The following is a 27115-nucleotide window of genomic DNA, read 5'->3' as shown; positions in this document are numbered from 1 at the left end:
ACAAAATAAGTGAAAGGACCCTAATTTGAGAAAGGGCTTAGTGATTTCTAGAAACAGAATGCAGGCCAATGAGGTTAAACCAAGGGACAGAACGACATGAGATGAAGCTATTGAGATAAGCAAATGTCAAATCACAGAAGGCTGTCATAAAGAGTTTGGATTCCACTTTAAGAATGAAGGTAAGTCACCACACACAAAAATAAACTCAAAATGGATTAAAGATCTAAATGTAAGACCAGAAACTATAAAACTCCTAGAGGAGAACATAGGCAAAACCCTCTCCAACATAAATCACAGCAGGATCCTCTATGACCCACCTCCCAGAATATTGGAAATAAAAGCAAAAATAAACAAATGGGACCTAATGAAACTTAAAAGCTTTTGCACAACAAAGGAAACTATAAGCAAGGTGAAAAGACAGCCCTCAGATTGGGAGAAAATAATAGCAAACGAAGCAACAGACAAAGGATTAATCTCAAAAATATACAAGCAACTTCTGCAGCTCAATTCCAGAAAAATAAATGACCCAATCAAAAAATGGGCCAAAGAACTAAACAGACATTTCTCCAAAGAAGACATACAGATGGCTAACAAACACATGAAAAGATGCTCAACATCACTCATCATCAGAGAAATGCAAATCAAAACCACAATGAGGTACCATTACACGCCAGTCAGGATGGCTACTATCCAAAAGTCTACAAGCAATAAATGCTGGAGAGGGTGTGGAGAAAAGGGAACCCTCTTACACTGTTGGTGGGAATGCAAACTAGTACAGCCGCTATGGAGAACAGTGTGGAGATTCCTTAAAAAACTGGAAATAGAACTGCCATATGACCCAGCAATACCACTTCTGGGCATACACACCGAGGAAGCCAGATCTGAAAGAGACATGTGCACCCCAATGTTCATCGCAGCACTGTTTATCATAGCCAGGACATAGAAGCAACCTAGATGCCCATCAGATGATGAATGGATAAGGAAGCTGTGGTACATATACACCATGGAATATTACTCAGCCATTAAAAAGAATTCATTTGAATCAGTTCTAATGAGATGGATGAAACTGGAGCCCATTATACAGAGTGAAGTAAGCCAGAAAGATAAAGAACATTACAGCATATTAACACATATATATGGAATTTAGAAAGATGGTAATGATACCCTATATGCAAAACAGAAAAAGAGACACAGATGTACAGAACAGACTTTTGGACTCTGTGGGAGAAGGCGAGGGTGGGATGTTTCGAGAGAACAGCATCGAAACATGTATATTATCTATAGTGAAACAGATCACCAGCCCAGGTTGGATGCATGAGACAAGTGCTCGGGCCTGGTGCACTGGGAAGACTCAGAGGGATAGGGTGGAGAGGGAGGTGGGAGGGGGGATCGGGATGGGGAATACATGTAACTCCATGGCTGATTCATGTCAATGTATGACAAAACCCACTACAATATTGTAAAGTAATCAGCCTCCAACTAATAAAATAAATGAAAAAAAAAAAAGAATGAAGGTAAGTCCATGGATATGTGTTGCCAAATACACTATTAGGCAGATATAGCTATTTAAATGTAATTAAAATAAAAAATTAAATTCCTCAGCTCCATCCACCATGTTTCAATTTTCAACAGTCACATATGGCTAGTGGCTATCATACTGAATGGTTCACATACACAAAACACTTCATTCTTCACTGAAAGTTGTATTGGATAGTAATCACTGGAAAGTTTTAAGCAGGGCAGGAACACAATCTGACTTATAGTTCAAAAACTACCAGATGAGGATAAAGCTGTCAATAGAAAGGCAGGGAGAAATGTTCTGATAGGACTTGGCCAGTCCACAAAGCCCATACTGCCTCAATGATGACTCAATTTAGAGGTGATTTATAACTCAGACTTGTTCTCAGAAGCAACACTGAGTCAGTATCCCCAGTACCCTGTCAGCAATAATAACAAAACTGAATAAAGAATAGAAAAATGGCTCAAAAGGGGGGAAAGCATGAAACTCCTCATCATGCTGCGAAGCACATGGCAAAAATCATCTTAACAGTGGAACTATAGAGATTTAGGAAATCTCTCAGAGGTAAAGCTAATAGGACTTGCTGATGGAATACATTGGGGGAATGAGGGAAATGTGAAATCAAGATGTACGTTTAGTGTGATGGAGTTGTACAATTTACTGAGAGCCTGCACAAGTTACTTAAAGACTAACGAACAAATGAATTGGGAAGAAAAAAAAATCAACAGATCTTTTAGGAATATATACAGTTAGAGATGACCACAAGATATGAAGTGGACATGTCAAACAGACTTGAAAATACATTAATCTGGAACTCTAGGGAGAGATCAAGTGTGGTATGTGTTGGGAGTCATCTTGGGATAGTAAACCTATATCATTTTTTGCAGCCACCCAACATCTGAGACCCCTGCTATATTTACAGATTTCCTTACATTACATATATGGGTGGGAGTCAGGTATCACCTTCCAAAAATAAAGCTGGAAATAACAGATACTTGCTCTCCCAGCTTGCCTTATACATATAGATTTTGCTAATCAGATATACCCATTTCAGTCTTTAACCTAGAAAGTAAAAATTCAAAAGCACTGGGATTAAGTAAAATTTACTCTGGTAAGGGTAGTAGCAGCAGAAAGAGTCATGTCCACTTTCCAGAAGGAATAAGGGCTTAGAAACCTTTCAGGGTAAGAGGCATAAGGGATACCATGTTTTAGTGATGGACACTGCAAGAAACTAAGAAAAATGTACAAAAATCATTTTAGTACCTATTATCTTTGCTTTTTAATATTGTAAAAAAAATTTAACAAATACTCCAAGAAAAAAAATATCCACTATGTTGAGGTCACACTGCAACTTTTATGAGGACTGAATCAGGCACTGTTATTAGTAAAAATAAACAATGAAACTAAAATAATCTTAATAAAAAACTGTTCAAATAGAGTAACAAGAGAAAAAATAATTATTTAATATGAAGATGGAAGAACTCTGGAAGACTAATGTTTAGAAAAAATTAAACTAAAATTATGAGCTGGCTCACTTATAATTCAAATAGGTACCTGAATGCGTAAAGAACTTAAAAATGTAGTCGTACAATCTAATTAATAGAAAAGGAATGTTTTACTTAATACTCAAAAGAAAAACACTTTAAGAAAGCCTTTTCCCATTTATACTATCTTTCTAAAAGAAGTACTTACATTTCTTGGTTGTAAAACTTACTATGAAGCCACATAATGAAGTCAGCGTAGTACTAGCATAAGGATAGACAGATCAATGGATTAGAATTCAGAGACCACAAATAAACACTTAGAGTCAGCTGATTTTTGACAAGGGTATCAAAATAATTCAAGAGAAAATGAATAATTTCCTCAAGAAATAGTGCTGGGTCAACTAGATGTTCATACCCACATGTAAGAGTGAAACCAGACCCCTAACTCACACTATGCACAAAACAAGTAAAAATGATCAAGGGCTAAAACTAAAAAACTGTTAAAAGAAAGCATAAGAATAAATCTTGGTGACCATGAGTTATGCAATGGTTTCTTAGATACAATGCCAAAAATAAAAGCAAAAGAAGAATAGATAAAATGGATTTCACCAAAATTTAAAACTTCGGTGTTGCAAATACCATCCAGAAAGTGCGGGCAATCCACAAAAAGGGAGGAACAATCTGCAAACTATATCTAACAAGGGACTTAAATCTAGAATATACAAGGACAACTATAACTTAATGAAAAAAAAAAGACAACCCAATTTTTAAATGGGCAAAAGATCTGAATAGACATTTCTCTAAAGAAGATACATAAATGGCCAATAAGTACACAGAACGACGTTCAACATCATGAATATTAAGAAAATGGCAAATCAGAACCACAGCAAAACCTCACTTTATACTTATCAGGATGGCTAATGTAAAAAAGATAGATAACAACAAGTTTGGCAAAGCGTGGAGAAAATTAGAAGCCTCAAACACGGATTGTGGAAATGTATACAAGTGTAATCATTGTGAAAATCAATATAGCAGTTCATCAAATGTTAAACATAATTACTATAAAACCTGCAAACTCTACCTCTAGGTATACACCCAAGATAAATGAAAATATACATCTACACAAAAACTCACATACAAACTTTCATAGCAGCATTATTCATGATAGTTAAAAAACAGAAACAACCTAAATGTTTATCAACTGATGAACTGATAAAGAAAATATAGTATATCCATGCGATGGAATATTATTTGACAGTAAAAAATAAATAAAATATTAATACATGCTACAACATGGGATGAATCTTGAAAACATGCTAAGTGACAAAAGCCAGTCACAAAGAACCACATATTATGTGATTCCATTTTTATGAAAAATCTAGAAGAAGCAAATCCATAGAGACAGAAAGTAAATGAGTGGTTGCCTAGGGCAGGAGTCAGGGGAATGGGGGGAGAGTAGGAATATAGGGGAGGAGAATAAAGAGCAACATCAAATGATTACTAGGTAAAAAATTAGATCATGATAATGGTTCTACAACTCTGAATATATCAAAACTCACAGAATTGTAAAATGAATGAATTTTTATTTTATTTTTGGGTGAATTTTATCTCATTAGGCTGTTTAAAAAAATTGTAAAAACCTCAACGTAATTTTCAAGAATAACAAAATAAAGAAGAAAATTTATATGGTAATCTTAATGGTACAGGGAGAGAAGCATTTGATAAAATTAAAGATCTGTTCAGAGTAAAAGCTCCCTGACACAGGAAAAACAGAAGAAGACATTTCATATGATGAAAAGATTTTACCAAAAACCTTCAGTGAACATCTTAAGGTAAAATGTTGACAGCTTTCCTTGCAAGGTCAGAAAAGACACAAAAATGCTTACTATCTCAAGTTTTATTTAACAATGGAAATCAATTGAATAAGGCAAAAGAAAAGGAGAAAAAAAAATTTTAATTCACACATGACATAGGATTATGTACAGAGAATAAAAATAATCCAGTAGGAGATTTACAAGCAAATTTAGTAAGGTTTATGAATACATGACCAATATACAGAATCCATTATGTTCCTCTACATAGGCAAAAATGAGAAAATAAAATGTTAAAATTGATACCATTCTTAAAAACATCAAGAAATTCAAAGATAAGAAATAAATCTAATAAAAGGATGCACAAGACCTGTATATGGAAACTATAAAAGATATCTAGAAAAGAAGGTATAAAACAAAGAACTGATAACCCTGTTACTAGATTGGAACTGATAAATGTCAACAAAGAGGTGATGCCTATGCCACTGAAACAATACGAACACCAGTGAAAATAGGCCCTGTTTTCAATTCTGAAGGTCGGGAAAGAACTAATATTTCTGGAGTGTCTATCTTGTGCCAAGAACTTGAATATATGCTATCTCGTGTAATTCTGCTAAGAACCCTATGAAATAAGTATAGCTCAGTTGGTACAGAATCCACCGGCAATGCAGGAGACCCCGGTTCAATTCCCGGGTTGGGAAGATCCCCTGGAGAAATGATAGGCTACCCACTCCAGTATTCTTGGGCTTCCCTTGTGGCTCAGCTGGTAAAGAATCCACCTGCAATGTGGGAGACCTGGGCTCGATCCCTGGGTAGGAAGATCCCCTGGAGAAGGGAAAGGCTACCAACTCCAGTATTCTGGCCTGGAGAATTCCATGGATTACACAGTCCATGGTGTCACAGAGTCAGATTTGACTGAGTGACTTTCACTTTCATATTCACTAATGAGTAAACTATAACATGGTGGATAAGAAAGCCAGGATTCAAATACAAGTTTCAGTTCAGTTCAGTCGCTCAGTTGTGTCCAACTCTATGTGACCCTGTGGACAGAAGCACACCAGACTTCCCTGTCTATCATTAACTCCTGGAGCTTGCCCAAACTCATGTCCATCAAGTCAGTGATGCCATCCAACCATCTCATCCTCTGTTGTCCCCTTCTCTGCCTGCCTTCAATCTTTCCCAGCATCAGGGTCTTTTCCAATGGGTCAGTTCTTCACACCAAGTAGCCAAAGTATTGGAGTTTGAGCTTTAGCATCAGTCCTTCAAATGTATATTTGGGGTTGATTCCCTTTAGGATGGACTGGTTGGAACTCCTTGAGGTCCAAGGGACTCTCAAGAGTCTTCTCCAACACCACAGTTCAAAAGCATCAATTCGGCACTCAGCCTTCTTCATGGCCCAACTCTCACATCCACACAAGACTACTGGAAAAACCATAGCTTTGACTAGATGGACCTTTGTCAGCAAAGTAATATCTCTGCTTTTTAACATGCTGCCTAGCTTTGTCATAGCTTTTCTTCCAAGAAGCAAGTATCTTTTAATTTCGTGGCTGCAGTCACCATCTGCAGTGATTTTGGAGCCCAAGAAAATTAAGTCTGTCATTGTTTCCCCATCTATTTGCCATGAAATGATGGGACTAGATGTTTATACGGCTACAAAGCCTGAAATGAAATGAACCCTCATCCAAAGATTTAAAACACAAACAAAATCAATCTATCAAACAAGCAATTCCTGTCTTGATGTATGCTTCTATGGAGTATATATACAGTCACTTAGAAAACTACTGATAATTTCTTCAATAACTACACATGCAACTATCATATGATTCAGCAACTGTACTCCTGCGCATTTACCCTAGAGGAAAAATGTCAAAATTTATGTCTACACAAAACTTACAACTATACCGAAATGTGAATGTTTACAGTAGCTTTATTCATTATAGTCAAAACCTCAAACCAGCCTAACTGGAATGGATCATTCTACAAGGTAAATGGTTAAACAAACTGGTACACACATATCATGGAATACTAGTTAGCAAAAAAATAAAAAAAGCACAACTGACACACACAATATGGATGAATCTCCAGAGAATTATGCTGCTGAAAAAGTCAATCTCAAAAGGTTACATTTGTTTGACTCCATTTAAATAACATTCTTCAAATGACAAAATTGTAGAAATGGAGAAGAGATTATTAGTAGTTGCCAAGGGTTAAGGTGGGGAAAAGAAAGAACTGATTGTGACTCTAGAAAGGCAACATGAGGGACCCCTGTGAGAGGGAAATGTGCTCCATCTTGATGGTATCAATATCCTGGTGGTGATACTGTGTTACAGTTTTACAAGATATTACCATTGCAGGAAACTGGGTAAAGGGTAGACAGGATTGTACCTGCATTATTTCTTTGCATTATTTCTCAGAACAGTGATGAATTTACAATGACTTCAAAATTAAAACTTCAGTTTTAAAAGTTGGAAAAGCAAACACACTGGCTTAACATGTAACAATGAATCTGAAGTTTGGCATAATGAGGACCAAAATGTTAAAACATGATCATGTAGCTAGCGGCAGAGGTAATACATCTGGGTCTTTACTCTTTTTTCAACACAAGAATGCTCCATCTCTGCCTCAGGGCTAAATCCCAGTGAAAATATCTATTTTAAATAGAATATTTGCTCTGTAAAGAATTACAGTTAAAAAATATTCACTTAATGAATTTCATCTTTTTCATGTATTCAACAAAAAAAAAATATACTTGCATGTTTATGTGGAGCAGACATTGCAGAAGGCTCTGGATATGTAATAAAATAGAACACACGCAATTTTCAAGAAACACTACAGGGAATGTACCAGGCAGACGTTAGTGGGACATATAAGAGGGACAGTGTTCAGATCTGGGGTTTTGGAAGGTTTCTTAACAGATATACACATCAAGGCTGAGATCTGAAGAAGAAATAGACAATAACCAGATAAGTTTACATAAAGGACTTCCCTGGTTCAGTGGCTAAGACGCCATGCTTCCAATTCAGGGGACACAGATTTGATCCCTGGTCAAAGAATTAGATCTCGCATGCCACAACTAAGACGTGGCGCAGTCAAATAAGTAAATAAATAAAAATAAATATATATTTTTTAAGAGTATAAAGGAAATGAATTGGAAGTAAAAGGAAGAGAGCATGAAGGAATTCTCAGTCTGCTTCTCACTATCAGTAAATCATTCCCTCTTCATTGAAACACTTTTTTTTTTTTCATTTAGATTCTGGAACACTACACCCTCATGGATTTTATCATGTATCATTCCTTCTCGGTCTAAACTTTTCCCTTTTCCTCATCTCCCTGTCCTCTTTAAGAGAGTACCAGGGCTCAGGTTTTAGCATCCTCTGAGACTCTAGAGATCTCATTAGTTTCATGCCTTTAAATACTACCTCTATGCCAATGACTCCCATACACATATGCGAAGAGCAGACCTCTTCTTAACTTCAGATTTGTTTGCATATTTAACCAGACATATTTACCTAGCCGTCTAACAAACATCTGAAACTTACTGTGACCAAAATGAACTATAGATCTTTCTCGCAAACCATACTCCATCAAGGGTCTTCCCCATCCCATCTTGCCAGTTACTCACACCAATTCCTTGACGCTCTGCCTCACATTGCACATCCAATCTACCACCATGGCTCTACATTCAAAACATATCCAGAATCCCACCATCTCCTACCACCTCCACACCTACTCGCTCGACCTGAGCCACCATCATGTTACCTCCAAGCCTGAATTCTTGCAACAGCCTGATACTCCAGATGCCACTGTGCTCCTTACATTCTCCTCAATTCAGCAGTCAGTGAAATACTTTCACAACATAAATCTGATCACATTACTTCTCAGCACTCCTTGGTGGCTCTTCATTTTACCTGGACAAAATCTCTGTCAATGGTTTACGAGCCCTTCTACACCCTGCACCCTTCTCCTATTACCTCCCCACCTCACTTTTTCCTATCAAACTTATGTTCTTACATGTTCCTGCTTTGGACTCCATACCAGCTGGTCCATCTGCCTACACCACTCTCCTCATCCCCATCCCCCACTGCTTCCTCTCTGCATGGCTACTGCCCTTGTTTCCTTCTAGACTTTCCTAAAATGCCAATCTCTCAGTGAACACTTAACTTGACCACCTTATTTAAAACTACAACGTTTGTGCTTGCTTAGGCAACACACACACTAAAATTAGAACAATACGGAGAACATTAACACGGCTCCTGAACAAGGACGACACACAAATTCATAAAGTGTTACATATTTTTGAGAGAGAACTTTAAAGTAAATATGACAAAACATTAACAATATGTGATTCTGGATTAAGAGCATATTTGTACCATTCTTGTGACTATATATCTTAAATTTTTCAGAATAAAATTTTTTAAAACAAAAAAATTGAACTTTTATCTGTTACCTGCTCTACTTTTTCTTTCTTGATACCACTCATCAGCTTGTAAAACACTATATAGTTTACATACTTACTATGGGTTTTGTTTTTTTCTCTTTCCACTAGGTTATAAGTACTCCAAAAGGGCATAAATTTTTGTCTGTTTTATTTTGGGTGTATTCCATGCACCTAGACCAGTGCCCGGCACTATGCACTTGATATTATTTGTTGTATTAAAACTTCAGGAGCTTCCCTGGTAGCTCAGTGGTAAAGAATCTGCCAGCCAATGCAGAGGACAGGGGTTTGATCCCTGATCTGGGAAGATCCCACATACCTTAGAGCCACTAAGCCCACGTGCCACAACTACTGAGCCTGTGCTCTAGAGCTCAGAAGCCACAACCACTGAGGTCTGCGCTCCTTAAAGCCCATGCTCCGCAACAAGAGAAGTCACTGCAATGAGAAGCCCACACACCGCAGCTAGAGCGTAGTCCCCCACTCTTTGCCACAACTAGAAAAGCCCGAGCAGCAACAAAAACACCGCAGCACAGCCAAATATGAATGAATATTAAAAACAAAAAAATTCAAAGGACAGGGACCATGATTAAACAGTCTAGAGGTAGAACAATTCCTAGAGGTGAGACAGTATAAGATGGGACCACTGGAGTGCATAGCTGAACTAGTGTGAAAATAAAGTTCACAGGCAATACGGCAGTTGAGGAACTAAAAACCTAACATACCAGATCAGCTAAGGTGTGCATTCAAATGTAGAAGTCAGAATGTAGGCAGACAGAAAGTAAACCGAGTTCAAGTTACAGCAGGGAAAATGACACGGTTTGCAAAGTGATTCAGAATAAGAGAGGGCGTAGTTTACTAAATATGGTTTCATGTTAAAATATCAGGGTATTAGAATACTGCAATTTAAAAATAAGTTCAGGGTCTTCCATGGTGGTCCAGTGGCTAAGACTCTGAGCACCCAATGCAGGGGGCCCTGGTTCGATCCCTGGTTAGGGATTTAGATCCCATATGCCACAGCTAAGAGTCAGCATGCTAAAACTAAAGACCCCACATGCTGCAGTTAAGACCCAGCACTGCCAAATAAGTAAAATTAAACACAAGCTCAGTTAATCTAGGTAACTAAATTTTATAAATTCATCCCAAACAAAAATTGTTAGTGGAAATGGTCCTAATTACTATGGCAATTTCATTACATAGACACAAGTAAATGTAAAAATATTTTAAATAAATCTTGGGTGACCTATGAGAAGCAACTTGATTACTCATTCCTCCTCTCCTCTCATCCACTGATAATAGGAAGCAAGTAGTCAAAGATGAGAGAGGAGGACTACAAGCTAGTAACACCAGTGCTTTCCCAAGTTAAGTACAGAAATAAGCATGTGTTAACAGAAATAATTCCAAGTTCCTTATTGGAAATACAAATTGAGCTAAAATAAATTGCTAGCTCCCACAAATGGTGAATATGGAGGTCTAATAGACAACTCTGCTCTAAAGTACATGTATCCAGAAAACACAAGTTACCAAAACAAACTTGGGTCCACACGCTGACATGCAGTAAAGCCAATCTACGGACACCAGGTTGTGATGAAGGAAAGCGGACATAGTATTAATTACAGGACACCAAGCAAGAACTCCAGGTCTCTCAATGCTCAAAAAGCCTGAAATCCGTAAAGGTTTCAGCAAACCACTTTTAAAGGCAAGCAAAGGGAGGGGCATCCAGGAGCATGTGATCAGCTGTGCACAATTCTCTGACTGGCTGATGGTGAGGTAACAGGGCGGGGTCACAGGAGTTAACATTATCAATCCTTAGGCACCTGTAGGCTGTAGGGGCTATGTACTCAAGGTCAACAATTAAGTAGTTACTTTCTCCCAGTTGGTGGGGGTTTTAGCAGCTGTAAAGAATCTGCCTGTAATGCAGGAGATGTGGATTCGATCCCTGGGTCTGGAAGATCCCCTGGAGAAGGGAATGACTACCCACTCCAGTATTCTTGCCTGGAGAATTCCACGGACAGAGGAGCCTAGTGGGCTACAGTCCATGAAGTCCCAAAGAGTCAGAAACGACTGAGCAACTAACACTTTCACTTTAGCCTCTGTAAAACCACTCAGGAAATGGACATCAGAGACTATTCTCCAGAAAACAGAGGAGCTAAAGCAGAGGATATGACGGAGGGGTCTGTCCTGGGAAGGCCCTATAGGGTCCTGCTCAGCTACAGACACACTCACAAAAACAACAGCAGCAGTTTGAATATGAGTTTGAAAAGGCAGTCTATGAAGATGTCACTTACCTACTCAGATACTTTCAGTTATTACCCATAAAATTATATACTCAAATCTTAGGAACTCTTCAGATTTCATCAGAATTTATAAATGTACCTATTTGATATTTTGCCATACTTCATAGTTTCATAATAGAGTACATTCTGCTTTGTGTTTTATCTGATATAGGTATATTTAAGGATTGTCAGTAAGTTACAAACTAAATTTAATAAATTAACATCATGTTTTGTTAATAAAATTGAATCATGTTCTAAAATGATAAAAGATCAAGTTCAGAAAACCATAAAATTACATAATATTTTTTAAATAACTGATGGGACTTTAAAATTGCCATATCTAATATCTAATTACTTTAAAAGCAAGGACACTACAATCTTCCATTCTACAGGGAACTGTTTTCAGAAAGATAAAATAACTCCTACTAATGAATGATCTCTTTCTGTCAGGCAGTACACTAGGAAAATTTAGAAAATCTATAATTCTCAAAACAACTCACAAAGATAAGTTATCATTATCCTCACATTAAGGACAAGAAAACTGAAATTCAGAGACATTAAATAATTTATCACCAGTTAGTAAGTGGTGATATTAAGTCTAGAACTCTGATTGGTCTAACGTAAAGTCTGAATTCTGCTATTATGCAACACTGCCTCTTAAAATCATTCATTCAACAAGTAACTGTTGAGTGTCTATTATGTATTAGGCATTGAAGAGGATGCCAGGTAAACAAAGATGACTTTGTGCCATTGGAGCCTCACCCTCCAGCTAAATCTAAGATGGAAATAAGAGTTATAAACAAATAATTGCAACACAATGAAGTAACCGCTACAAAAGAAGTATACATAACAATACCACACATAAGTGAGAGTGTTGAACCAAGTGAGGTAGCAAGCAATCAAAGGAGGCTTCACTTAGAAAAAATGCTTGAAATGCAGTACATAAGGTTTCCTTATGTCGTATTAAAAAAAGAGTTTAGACTTTATTCTGTAAGAAATTGGGAGCCTTTCCTAGAGTTTAACCAAGTTACTACTTTACAAAGATTACCTTGGCAAATTTGTAAGAATGAATGTGGGGACAATGACAATCTTTTAGAGAGGTACTACAAATAGTCTGGGTAATACATTATATAATCTCTTAGCTTCAGACTCCTACATCTAATTACCTACCTGACATCTTGGATGTCTCAAAGTGCTGGGCTGCACCCCCACAGTCCTATAAGGCCTGCACTTGCACAGTTTTAAGACCGAAGAAAGAGCCCGGAGTTAGCAACAGAGACAGCAGTTTAATGGATGAGGGCACTTACACATCTGAAAGCAGGGTTCTGGAGAAGTACCCCACCATGTGCTGCTAACAGGAGGCAAGGCAAGGTGGCAGCCTTTGCTCCCCGGGGTTAGGTGGGGAATTGATGTCTGGTGGGTGCATCAGTTACCTGGGAAACCAGTAGAGAAGCCCACCCTCAAGATCTCTTTGATGAAAGCAGTCACTAGTTGGCCTGGGGGAAATGTAAGCAGGAAGGTCAGTCAGGTGAGTGGGGCACAGAGGAAGCACTGGCTGGTGGAGCAGGCAGCGCAGAGCCCAGCAGAACAGCCGTCTTGACTGGCCTGACTGTACACACAGACGTTTCTAGCCTAAATGTCCAAGACCAAAGTCTTCTAGTCTCCATCAAACTGTGTGCTCCCTGACCAACTCTCTCAGTAATAGTGCAATCATGAAGTTACTCAAACCAGTAAACTGAGTTCATTCTTGTTTTTCCCTTCTTCTTTAGCCACATTGATTAATTATTAACTGTTCCCAAACATATCACAAACCCATTCGTTTCTTTCCACTCCGACAGGCATCACCCACCCCACGCCATCGGTGTTCACAGGAATGTGCAGAAATTCCCAACAGGACTCTCCTACATTTCCCTTAGTATCAGTTCACTTCCTTTATGCACTTACTGTGGTTGAAAATTAGTTTGATCTCTTTCCTCTCTCATTACAATGTCTTTTATAAAGTCAAGGACCACAAACTTTTCATCCTGTTTTACTTCAGTACACTAGTATTGGGTTTCCCAGGTGGCGCTAGTAGTAAAGAACACACCTGCCAATGCAGAAGACATATGAGAAATGGGTTCAATCCCGGGGTCAGGAAGATCCCTGGAGGAGGGCAAGGCAAACTATTATTTATCCTTGTATTATGGCCAGTATTATTGCCAAGAGAATCCTATGGACAAATAAGCCTGGTAGGCTACAGTCCATAGGGTCGCAAAGAGTTGGACAAGACGGAAGTGACTTGGTAGGCACACACCCACTCTAGCATTGTGGTTCAGTCGCTAAGTTGTGTCTGACTATTTGTGACCCATGGACAGCAACATGCCAGGCTTCGCTGTCCTTCATCATCTCCTGGAGCTTGTTCAGACTCATATCCATTTTAAAACTGCCATATCTAATATCTGCTATATCAATATGAGTCAGTGATACCATCCAACCATCTTGTACTCTGTCATCCCATTCTCCTCCTGCCTTCAATGTTTCCCAGCATCAGTATTTTTTCTAATAAGTCAGCTCTTTACATCCAGTGGCCAAAGTATTGGAGCTTCAGCATCAGTCCTTCCAATGAATATTCAGGACTGATTTCCTTTAGAAGTGACTGGTTTGATCTCCTTGCATTTCAAGGGATTCTCAAGAGACTTCTCCAACACCACAATTAAGAGGCATTGGTTCTTTGGTGCTCAAGACTTTTTATGGTCCAAATCTCCTATCCATACGTTGACTACTGGAAAAACCATAGCTTTGACTAGATGGACCTTTGTCAGTAAGGTAATGTCTCTGTTTTTCAATACATTGTCTTGGTTTGTCATAGCTTTTCTTCCAAGGAGCAAGTGTCTTTCAATTTCATGACTGCAGTCACCATCTGCAGTGATTTTGGAGGCCAAGAAAATAAAGTCTGTCACTGTTTCCATTGTGTCCCATCTATTTTCCACGAAGTAATGGGACCAGATGCCATGATCTTGGTTTTCTGAATGCTGAATTTTAAGCCAGCTTTTTCATTCTCCTCTTTCATTTTCGCAAAGAAGCTCTTTAGTTCCTCTTTGCTTTCCACCATAAGGGTGATATCATCTGCATATCTGAGATTATTGATAATTCTCCCTGCAATCTTGATTCCAGCTTGTGCTTCTCCCAGCCCTGCATTTCACATGATGTACTCAAATATAAGTTAAATAAGCTGGTGACAATATACAGCATTGACATATTCCTTTCCCAATTTGGAAGCAGTCCATTGTTCCATGTCCAGTTCCATGTCTGGTCCTGTTGCTTCTTCACCCACATACAGGTTTCTCAGGAGGCAACTAAGGTGGTCTGGTATTCCCATCTCTTTACGAATTTTACACAGTTTGTTGTGATCCACACAGTCAAAGGCTTTAATGTAGTCAATAAAGCAGATGCTTTTCTGGGATTGTCTTGCTTGTTCTATAATCCAATGGATGTTGGCAACTTGATCTCTGTTCCTTTGCCTTTTCTAAATCCAGCTAGAACATCTGGAAGTACTTGGTTCACGTACTGTTGAAGCTGGAGCCTACCTTGGAGAATTTTGAGCATTACTCTGCCAGCATATGAAATGAGAGCAATTGTGCAGTAGTTTGAGCATCCTTTGGCATTGCCCTTCTTTGGGATTGGAATGAAAACTGAACTTTCCCAATCCTGTGGCCATTGCTGAGCTTTCCAAATTTGCTGGCATACTGAATGCAGCACATTAACAGCATCATCTTCTAGGATTTGAAATGGATCAGCTGAACTCCATTACCTCCACTAGCTTTGTTCACAGTGATGCTTCCAAAGCCCTCATATTCAATGAGAGAGTCCAAAAAGCAGTACTTGGATGCAATCTCAAGAATGACAGAACGATCTGTTTGTTTCCAAGGCAATATGACAGCATTCAATATGACAGTAATCCAAGTCTATGTCCCAACCACTGATGCCAAAAAAGCTGAAGTTGAACGGTTCTATGAAGACCTAATAAGACCTTCTATAACTAACACCAAAAAAGATGTCCTTTTCATCAAAGGGGACGGGAATTCAAAAGTAGGAAGTCAAGAGATAGCTGGAGTTCAAGTTTGGCCTTGGAGTACAAAATGAAGCAAGACAAAGGCTAACAGAGTTTTGCTAAGACTTGGCAAACTTATTTGGTCATAGCAAACCCCTCTATCAACAACACAAGAGATGATTCTACACATGGACATCACCAGACGGCCAATAGAAAACCAGACTGATTATATCCTTTGCAGCCAAAGGTGGAGAAGCTCTATATAGTCAGCAAAAACAAGAGTAGGAGTTGACTGTGGCTCATATCATGAACACCTTATTGCAAAATTCAGACTTAAACCGAAAAAAAGTAGGGAAAATCACTAGGCCCTTCAGGTATGACCTAAATCAAATCCCTTAAGATTATACAGTGGAAGTGACAAATAGAGTCAAGGCAACAGATCTGATAGACAGAGTGCCTAAAGAACTATAGATGGAAGTTCATTAACAATGTACAGGAGGTGGTGATCAAAACCATCTCCAAGAAAAGGAAAGGCAAAATGGTTGTCTGAGAAGGCCTTACAAATAGCTGAGAAAAAAGAGAAGCGAAAGGCAAAGGCGAAAAGGAAAGCTATATCCATCTGAATGCAGAATTCCAAAGAAAAGCAAGGAGCGATAAGAAAGCCTTCCGAAGTGAACAATGCAAAGAAATAAAGGAAAACAACAGAATTCGAAAGACTAGAGGTTGCTTCAAGAAAATCAGAGATACCAAGGGACTATTTCATGCCAATATGGACACAATAAAGGACAAAAACGGTATAGACCTAACAGAAGCAAAAGATATTAAGAAGAGGTGTCAAGAACACACAGAAGAACTGTACAAAGAAAATCTTAAGGACCCAGATAACCACAATGATGTGATCACTCACCTAGAGTCTGACATCCTGGAGTGTAAAGTCAAGGGTGCCTTAGGAAGCATCACTCTAGTATTAGCCCAGGTCAATAAAAATAATATTAACAAAATCCAGCACTCACTAAGCACCAGGCATATATATAAATTAATATATATATTAAGTCATTTTAGTTTAACAATGGCCTGCTATTTCCTTTGTCTCAGTTTTACAGATAAGAAAACAAAGGCACTTGACAGTTAAGTATTCTGCCAAAGGTCACTTAAGGAGTACAAGGAAGAACTCACAATCAAGCCTTCCCAGCCTGGAGCCCATCTTCTTGACCATTACCTAATACTTTTCATAAGAGATGCTCAATATTTCATGACCAAATACACAATTGATAAAGAGAGTAAAAAAGAAGAGGAACACATTAAGGAGATAGGGTGAGTCTGAGGTACTCTGAAAAGACACAGTAGAATAAGTAGTTATAAACAGAAATAAAAGCATTCAGTAGTTATCAGATCCTACAGAAAGCCCCTACAAAATATTAGCCTCTGTATAAAAAGCATATATTGTTAAAAATTATATGTGCTCTTAAAGTGTCACCATTTAGCTCCAACTCTAATAAAAACATATTTTAACAAAACACAGAATGCCCCAGTTAACCTTGACTATACAATGAAAAATTCTGTACTGTTAATATGAAATGAATATGCCTTTAGGTAGTATTCTACATACATCTGTAAAAATGTCAAACTTGTATTTTGTTAAAATATAAAAGTACAGATATTGGGACTTCCTTGGCAGTCCAGTGGTTAAGACTCTGCACTTTATCTACAGGGAGAAAGGGTTCGGTTCCTGACCTTGGCACTAAGATCCTGCATACCACATGGTGCAGCCAAAAAATTAAAAGTGCAGATATTTGTTTTTAACTTGACAAAATGACACCAAAATCCATCTAATAAAAAGCAAGAATATGTGAGAACAGCGAGAAAATATCTAAAGAAGTGAAAGCACACCATACCAGATACAAAAACATAAAGTTACAGAAATTAAGAAAATGGGTATGGTACAAGTCAAAGAAAAGACAGAACAATCAAACAGAAGAGAACCCAAACAAAACCAAGTATATATAAATTGTGAAACTGAAATAGGAGGGAGGTGGGCAGGGTACAACCTTTAAAAGAAGAACATAGTCTGATGACATGACATAAACTTATTAGAACCAAATAGGTTCAAGATAGCACATATTTGACTTCCACTAGAACTTGAGCCTCAGTACACATTCACTGTAACATATCAACAAGCTAAATGATACATACACAGGCACCATGACAGTTCTAAGGCTAACCAGAAAGGACAAAAAAATGGGCAGTGGCCCAATTCCTAGAAATCCCCACTCCTTCCCCCAAATATTTGGAATACTCCTCCCACTCATTAGCCTATGAAATTACCCAATTTAGAAAAGGAAGAGGGACCAGAGACCAAATTGCTAATATCTGTTGGGTTATAGACAAAGCAAGACAATTCCAGAAAAATATCTACTTCTGTTTCATTGAAAAATATCCCTGGTGGCTCAGAGGGTAAAGGCATCTGCTTGTAATACGGGAGACCCGGGTTCAATCCCTGGGTGGGGAAGATCCCCTGGAGAAGGAAATGGCAACCCACTCCAGTATTCTTGCCTGGAGAATCTTAGGGACAGAGGAGCCTCATAGGCTACAGTCTATGGGGTCGCGAAGAGTCGGACAAAACTGAGTGACAACTATGCTAAAGCCTTTGTGTGGATCACAACAAACTGTGTAAAATTCTTAAAGAGATGGGAATACCAGACCACTTTAGCTGCCTCCTGAGAAATCTATATGCAGATCAAGAAGCAACAGTTAGAACTGGATATGGAACAATGAACTGGTTCCACATTGGGAAAGGAGTACGTCAAGGCTGCATATTGTCACCAATAATATTTATTTATAGTTATATTTATAACTTATATAACTTATATTTGAGTACATCATGTGAAATGCAGGGCTGGAAGAAGCACAAGCTGGAATCAAGATTGCAGGGAGAAATATCAATAACCTCAGATATGGAGATGACACCACCCTTATGGCAGAAAGCGAAGAGGAACTAAAGAGCCTCTTGATGAAAGTGAAAGAGGAGAGTAAAAAAAGTTGGATTAAACCTCAACATTCAAAAAACGAAGATCATGGCATCCGGTCCCATCACTTTATGGCAAATAGATGGGGAAACAATGGAAACAGTGACAGACTTTTTCTTGGGACTCCAAAATCACTGCAGATGGTGACTGTAGCCACGAAATTAAAAGATGCTTGCTCCTTGGAAGAAAAGCTATGACCAACCTAGACAGCATATTAAAAAGCAGAAACATTACTTTGCCAACAAAGGTCCATCTAGTCAAAGCTATGATTTTTCCAGTAGTCATGTATGGATGTGAGAGTTGGACTATAAAGAAGGCTGAATGTTGAAGAACTGATGCTTTTGAACTGTGATGTTGGAAAAGACTCTTGAGAGTCCCTTGAACTGCAAGGAGATCAAACCAGTCCATCCTAAAGAAAATCAACCCTGAATATTCATTGGAAGGACTGATGCTAAAGCTGAATCTCCAATACTTTGGCCACCTGATGCAAAGAGCTCTCTCTTATCAGGAGAAAAGACCCTGATACTGGGAAACATTGAAGGCAGGGAAAGGAGACAAGAGAGGAGGAGATGCATCACTGACTCAACGGACACGAGTTTGAGCAAGCTGTGGGAGATGGTGAAGGACAGGGAAGCCTGGCATGGTGCAGTTTATGGGGTCGCAAAGAGTCGGAGATGACTGAGGGACTGAACAAAACATAAATACGAATAGATTCAAAGGATTAGATCTGGTAGACAGAGGGACTGAAAAACGAAGAACGGACATTTATACCACTGTATAGGTGGTGGTGACCAAAACCATCCCAAAGAAAAAGAAATGCAAGAAGTCAAAGTGGTTATCTAAGAAGGCCTTACAAACAGCTGAGAAAAGAAGAGAACTGAACTGCAAAGGAGAAAGAGAAAGATATACCCAACTGAATGCAGACTTCCAGGGAACAGCATGGAGAGATAAGAAAAAGTCTTTCTTTTTAAGTGAACAATGCAAAGAAATAGAGGAAAGCAACAGAATGGGAAAGACTGGAAATATCTTCAAGAAAATTAGAGATACCAGGGGAACATTTCATGCAAAGATGGGCATAATAAAGGATAGAAACAGCAAGGGTCTAAGAGAAGCAGAAGAGATTAAGAAGAGGTGGCCGGAAAAAAAAAAAAAGAAGAGGTGGTGAGAATACACAGAATAACAAAAAAAAAAAAAAAAAAAGGTGTTAACAACCCAAATAACCAGATGGTGTGGTCTCTCACCTAGAGCCAGATATCCAGGACTGTGAAGTCAAGTAGGCCTTAGGAAGCATTACTACCAACAAAACTAGTGGAGTAATGGAAAATCAGCTGATCTATTTCAAATCCTAAAAGATGATGCTGTTAAAGCACTGCACTCAATATGCCAGCAAATGTGGAAAACTCAGCACTGGCCACGGGACTGGAAAAGGTCAGTTTTCATTCCAATCCCAAAGAAGGGCAATGTGGAAGAATGTTCAAAATAGCATGTTTCACATGCTAGCAAGGTAATGTTCAAAACCCTTTAAACTAGGTTTCAGCAGTATGTGAACCAAGAACTTTCAGATGCACAAGCTGGATTTAAAAAAGGCAAAGGAACCAGAGATCAAACTGCCAGCATCCGTTGGATCACAGAAAAAGCAAGGGAACTCCAAAAAAACATCTACTTCTGATTCACTGACTACACTAAACTCTTTGACTGGGTGGATCACAATAAACTGTGGAACATTCTTAAAGAGATGGGAATACCATACCACCTTACCTGACTCCTAGGAAACCTGTATGCAGGACAAGAAGCAATAGTTAGAACAGGACATGGAAAAATGGACTGGTTCAAAATCAGAAAAGGAGTATGTCAAGGCTATATACTGTCACTGTACTTATTTAATTTATATGCAGAGTGCATCATGGGAAATGGAGGGCTAGATGAAGCATAAGCTGGAATCAAGACAGCCTGGGGAAATATTAACAACCTCAGATATGCGGATGATACCATATGTAGAAAGTGAAGAGGAACTGAAGAGCCTCTTGATGAAAGTGAAAGAGGAGAGTAAAAAAGGTGGCTTAAAACTCAACATTCAAAAAACTAAGATCATGGTATCCAGTCCCATCACTTCGTGACAAACAGATGCGGGAAAAGTGGAAACAATGGCAGATTTTATTTTCCTGGGCTCCAAAATCACTGCAGTCACCAAATTAAAAGACACTTAATTCTCTGGAAGAAAAGCTATGACAAGCCTACACAGTGTATTAAAAAGCAGAGACATCACTTTGCTGACAAAGGTCCATACACTCCAAGCTATGGTTTCCAGTAGTCATGTATGGATGTGAGAGTTGGACCATAAAGAATGCTGAGTGCCAAAGAAATGATTTTTTCAAATTGTGGTGTTGGAGCAAACTCTTTAGTCCCCTGTACAGCAAGGAGATGAAAGCAATCAATACTGAATGTTCACTGGAATGATTGATGCTTAAGTTGAAGCCCCTATACTTGGGCCACCTGATGCAAAGAGCTGACTCATTAGAAAAGACCCTGATGCTGGCAAAGATTAAGGACAGGAGGAGAAGGGGTGACAGGATGAGCCTGTTGGATGGCATCACCGATTCAATGGACATGAGTTTGAGCAAACTGTGGAAAACAGTGAAGGACAGGGAAGCATGGTGTGCTGCAGTGCATAGGGTCCAGAAGTGTCGGCCATGACTTAGCAACTAAATAACATAAAAACTGTCAACCCCACAGTCTGCGGCCACTGTTACTTCTGATATGGCCCACACTGCCTATGGAGTGTGTTTCTCTCTAAGTAAATCCATTTCTTACCTATGAGTTTCTTTCTCATTCAATACTTGCTGTGATAAGACATCAAGAACATGAGCTTTATTAATTCCTAAGATTATAATGTGGTCTCAGCTAAAAGTCTGTGGGTTCAAGTCCCAGTCTGGGTTTTGGCTAGGTCCAAGTCCCAACCCATGGGTTCAACTCCCAATCTGGCTACATGGTTTCAAAATCAAATGTAAAAAGAGATAAAAATTGCATATACATATTATGTTTTATTATCTACTTTCTATTCATCATAAAGCTTTTTTAAGTATCACAAATAATCTAGAAACCATAAGGGAAAAGACATAAATTTCAACACTAAAATAATTTATACTATGTCAAAGAAGAACAGAATTAAAAAGTTAAAAACATCAAATTCAAAATGAGAGTAAAAGCAAAACACACAACACGTTAAAAACCTCTGAAGTAATTTCTTTAAAATTACTAAGAGTCTATGAAAGATAACAGTCTACTCAAAAGAGATTAAACAACAATGGACAATGTACACATAAAAGATGCTCAACATCAACCAAATTCAACTAGATAGAATTAAATAAATGACGATCACTTTTTACAATCAGACTGAATAGAATAAAAGATGGGAAGCTGGTGCTCTGAAACACTGTTAGTCAATAGGAAAGAAAACAGGCATAATCTCTCTGAAAAGCAATTTAGGAATTACAGAGTTTTGTATTAGGAAATAAATAATACAAAGTCACACTATTCCTAAAAAGTTAGACTGAAGGGATAATCAGGAAAGCATAAAAAAATGATGCTCATGATAGCATTGCTTTTAAAAATTAATAGTTGATCTAGCAATCCCATTTCTGGGTGTAGCTATATACCCAGAAGTATACATATGTATATACAAATATCCAAAAGAACACATATGTCCAAAAGGATATAGACACATATGTCTAAAAAGAGGATCTTGAAGTGACATTAACATTTACTGCAGCATTATTCACAACAGCCAATAAGTGGAAGCAACATAAAGGTTCACCAGCAGATGAATGGATAAATAAAATACTGAATATACATGGACTGTAAGCAATGAAATATTATTTCAGCCTTAAAAACAAAAAAGGGAAATCCAGCCATATGCCACGACATGAATGAACCATGACAGCAGGATGCTAAGTGAAATAAGCCAATCACAGAAGGACAAATACTTCATGATTTCACCACTTATATGAGGCATATAAAGTCAAACTCTCGGAAACAGAAAGTAGAATGGTGGTTGCCAAGGGCTGTGGAAGGCAGGAAAAGAGGAGTCAAGTTGTTCAGTAAGTAAAGAGTTTCAGTTTTGTAAGATGAAAAATTTCCACAGATCTGTTGCATGACAAGGTGCATATACTTAACACTACTGTACTATACACTTACAAGTGGTTAAAATTGTAAACTTTATATATTTTTTACCACAATTAAAAACAGTTAGGAAATGGTTATGTTAGAAATAAACAATGTAATTCTAGATAGCCATCAGAAATGATAGTATTGATCTTCAGTCATAGTCACAGCCTACTTTTTGAGTCAAGAAAACTTACAAAAGAGAAAGTAGTCTCATACTATTCATATACATCTGTACCTATTAAGATAGAGATCTGAAAAGATACTCATCAAAATTTCTAGAAGTATCTCTGAGCAATAGGAATACTAATGAGCTTCACTTACTTTTAAATATTTTCCTGTGTTTTTAAATACAATGAGTATTATTATGTGATGCCAAAGGAGAACTCAAAAGAGGAAGTGACTACCACTATTGGTTCCAGAATCCTAGGATGAAATTTCACATTTCTCACTATATGCCTGGCACATATTGGGGGATTAATAAATAAGAGGCAGGATGAGCAGTGGTTAAGAATTCAGGAATGAGACAGAGCTGGATGTGAATCTCAGCTCCAAAGTTTGCTGACGGAGGCTTTAAAGTCTTATTGAGGGTGAGGACAGATAAAGTGGGAAACTGGCATTAACATATGTGCTGTGCTGTGCTGAGTCGCTCAAGTCGTGTCCGACTCTTTGCAACCCCATGGACTGTAAGCCCACCCGGCTCCTCTGTCCATGGAATTTTCCAGGCAAGACTACTGGAGTGGGATGCCATGCCCTCTTCCAGGGGATCTTCCCAACCCAAGAATCGAACCCAGGTTTCCCGCACTGCGGATGGCTTCTTTACTAGCTGAGTGACCTGGGAAGCCCACTGACATAAACACACTACTATACATAAAACAGGTAACTAACAAGGGCCTACTGCATAGCACAGAGAACTCTACTCAATACTCTGTAATGAACTAAAGGGGAAAAACTTTAAGAGTGGATATATGTACATGCGTAACTGACTCACCTTGATGTACAGGAGAAACTAACGCAACATTTGAAATCAACTAATACTCCAACAAAAATTTTTTTAGTCTTCCCTGTGCTCCAATTTCACCTATAAAAATGTCACAGAACAATCCTTGCAGATTGTTGAAGGGGACACTCTTGAAAGCACTTAACACCATTCTTGGCTCAGAGGAAACAGTCAATAAAATTAAAGCCATCATTACTATTTATTGACTTGATTTACACTGGAAGCACTCATGACAAAAAAAATAATCTAAGCATCTACAGAAGAACTTTGTGCAAATTATAAGAAATTCCCAATCAGTATTAAAAAGAAAGAGGCGACACTTTGTCTGGAGGACCCAGAACACTGTTTGGCTGAAAAGTGTGATGACATTCCTGTATCTACCAGTATTACACTATAAAATTTACCATCTAGTTGATGTATAAACACCACTCATCAGTCTAGGACACAAACCTATCAGTGTTTGAAGTAAAAAAAAAAAAAAAAAAAACAGAGAAAATATGCTTAGTTTAGTCCTCCACAAGTAGAATGAAAAAACTAGGAAAACATGATTAATGAAGATTTGACTTAGAGACAGGAGAACAAGTAACCCTATCATTAATTTTGTTTGGCTTCTGTCTTCCTCACTACTTTTGGATAAGGAACCTGTCTTTTTGGCACTGCTACTCCTAAATCTGGCATAGTGCCTGGTTGGCCTGGGTTTAATTGCTCAGGCTTGTCCGACTCTTTGTGACCCCATGCACTGTAGCCCGCCAGGCTCCTCTGTCCCTTGGATTCTCCAGGCAAGAATACAAGAGTGGGTAGCCTATTGCTTCTTTCTCCAGCAAATCTCCCCAGCCCAGGCATGGAACCCAGGTCTCCCGCACTGCAGGCAAATTCTTTACAAGACTGTAAAGCCACCAGGAAAGCAGCATAGTGCCTAACACAGTATTAAATTCCCAATAAATATTTTCAATATAATTTCTAAGTCTCAGCGAAAGAAGAGAGAAAATTGAGTAAGAACTTATGGGAGAAAGTCTGTGAAAATGATGGTGAAAGCCATCAGCCTTGGGGAGGGAGTCCTGTTTTTGAGGGAAAGGGGGGGGAAGACCTTGTCTGATACCACCTTCTGCATTTCCTTTGATCAATGAATTATCCAAGGAACCTCAAAGGGAAGGTTCAACGGTAAAAACATACACAACTTGGCACCCGGACAGGGGCACAAACAGGGCCTAATGTGTTCAACTTGTTAGGTTTTTGGCTCCAACGCCTAATGATCTGTATTCATCGGGGTACTGTAGTTGGCATCCGGTCGACATTTGTTTAATGTTTGCTTTACTAAAAAAAAAAAGTAATGCGACTATTCTCAAGCATCAATCATGAGCCCTTCTGCAGTTTTTCTTGGAACCAGCCTTTAGAAGTTGGTTGTAAAAATGGGAAGACTACGCTCAGAACTTCTGAGTCGGTTCCTTTTAGTCAAACTGAAGACGTGAAGGTTTTAGAGGCACACTCCCCCAAATTTATGCGTGCAATCTAATACTTGGCAAGTCAAAAGCCAAGTGAGACTCCGGGATTGACGAGGAGGCTGGAGAACGGCATCTTGGACTTTGGAATCTACCCCCATCCCATTTCATTCACTCTTAAAATGCAATTAAATTCTGTTCAACTTCCTATCACTCACGCAAGAAACAACCAACTACCCCGCCACGCCACTCCCGGACGACCACACCTGGTGTATCCGCTGCAGAATCTCCAACTCCCGCCACGGGTTTGGCCTGTGTCCGTCCCAAAACGGAAGTGACTTCAAAGGCACAAACGGAAAGTAATAGAGTGCAAATAGTAGGAATCGAAAATCCCTACCGCGTTCCGAGAAAATACTCTTCCCTGACTCCCTTTTCTAACCCTTTTTGCTCTTCTATTAGGGTAGCGAAAAGGCTTCACCACAGCCCTGGGGTTACTTCCCAGCCCCAAACTCCAAATCCTGCAGAACTATATTCTTCTTCATTGGCCGATGAGGCGGCGTGGGTACCTCCCATCAACTACAATTCCCGTCAGGCCCCGCGGGAAGCAAACTGAGGAAAGGATATGGGCGGGGACAAAGCACTTTGGGAGCTGTAGTCGGCTGCAAGCCGAAAAGGGCAATCACCCCGCCTTTCCCCATTGAGGCTGGAGAAACCAGGTGTTGGTCTGAGAGCCCGTTACCGCTGAGAGGAGGAGCCAAATCCTTCAGCAGCATTCCCCACCTCCAACCACATGGAGGACGAAAATTTTCCTTCCCTCTTATAAAACAGTATAAATACTCTTGAGGAAATATAGCTGTCTTTCCAATACATCGAGGTCAGTAAAAATTCCCAGAACTCCCCCAACCTCAGGTTCCAACTCGTGGGAAAAGGTGGCTCTTTCTCAAGTGGGCAAAATGGCTGTCCTCCTAGGTTTATTATTGGTTGTCCTTTGTGTCCTTCAAGGGCGGATACTTACAGCCGATTGGCTCCTTTTCCCTTGAGGGTGGAGAAAGATTTGGCACGGCTCTCCCGCGGCCCGGGAGGCGATGAAGGGGTGGAGAGAAGGCCGTTTGTTGAGGTGTGATTGGATAATCCTCCCGCCACTCCAAGGATGTACATCCTATGATTTGTCGACTGCTCTCAAAGAGAACGAGGAGGCGGGGCTAGTGCGTGGTGGGAAGGGGCGGGATTCTGCCAGCCGCGGCTGCCGCTGGAGCCGGTGTCCGGGCTGGTGATGGGGTTAATTCCCTTTCGTAAGACTCCTACTTGCACCCACCCAGCCCCGCCGTCGCCCCGCCGCGCCGCGCTCCAACCGCCTCCTCCTCCTCCTCAGTAACGCGGGTAAGAGATGCCCTCCCCTCCCCCCCTTCAGCTCCCCGGGAATAACGCTCCTCGCTCCCCTCCCCCGCCCGCCAGCCGGTAGCGCTAACGGAGAAGGAGGCAGTCAGGGGAGAGATGTGGTGTGTGAGAAGGTGGCCTTCCCCGCCGAGCGGTCGACGCTCCAGCCAGGGCCCCGCCGAGGTGCTCCTGCTGCCAGCCCCGCTGGGAGGTCGGGTTCTGAGGGAGCCCCGGCTCGCCTGGCCCGCCGCTGCGGCTGCAGCTGCATCTAGTACCTTGCGCCCACCGCCCCCACCCGGGGGCCATGTGAAAAGCAAACCCCTCGAGGCCTAGCGGAGGAGACGGGGGAAAGGTTCCCGAGTCCTTGCCATGGCTGCTGCTGCTGTTCTTGCAGCCCCAGGGACTGGGGAACCAGCCACAGCAGGCCTGCCCGGAGCGGGTGCCGTGCGGGTCTCTGCTCTCCTGGGTGGCTGGCGCCCGTGCTCCGGGCTCCCCGGCCCACCCCGCGGCAGCTGCCCCCTGGCCTTGCACCTCGAAAATTTTTAGAAAGTAAATAAGAC

General features: G+C 39.8%; 1 protein-coding gene and 1 non-coding gene across 4 annotated transcripts in view; one reads left to right on the top strand and one right to left on the bottom strand.

Moving 5' to 3' along the window:
• The window catches only part of ZRANB3 (zinc finger RANBP2-type containing 3), a 273757-nt gene extending 247683 nt beyond the window's left edge, over positions 1-26074 (bottom strand). Inside the window, exon 1 of one of the 3 annotated variants that reach the window (XM_070476275.1) lies at positions 25445-26074. The gene's annotated coding sequence lies outside the window, so the exon portion shown is untranslated. Of the gene's footprint in view, positions 1-12692; positions 12759-25444 lie in introns of those variants that run through there. The other 2 variants (XM_020879240.2, XM_020879241.2) reach the window with 2 other exon arrangements.
• Positions 9006-9112, top strand: LOC139038096 (U6 spliceosomal RNA). Its single transcript, XR_011491043.1, has one exon. It is a non-coding gene; the product is annotated as a U6 spliceosomal RNA (small nuclear RNA).
• Positions 26075-27115: the final 1041 nt, after the last annotated feature.

This window comes from Odocoileus virginianus, chromosome 13 (assembly GCF_023699985.2).
Source record: "Odocoileus virginianus isolate 20LAN1187 ecotype Illinois chromosome 13, Ovbor_1.2, whole genome shotgun sequence".
Lineage (NCBI taxonomy): Eukaryota > Metazoa > Chordata > Mammalia > Artiodactyla > Cervidae > Odocoileus > Odocoileus virginianus.
The sequence above is the reverse complement of the archived record's forward strand: the minus strand, read 5'-3'. Positions and strand labels throughout refer to the sequence as shown.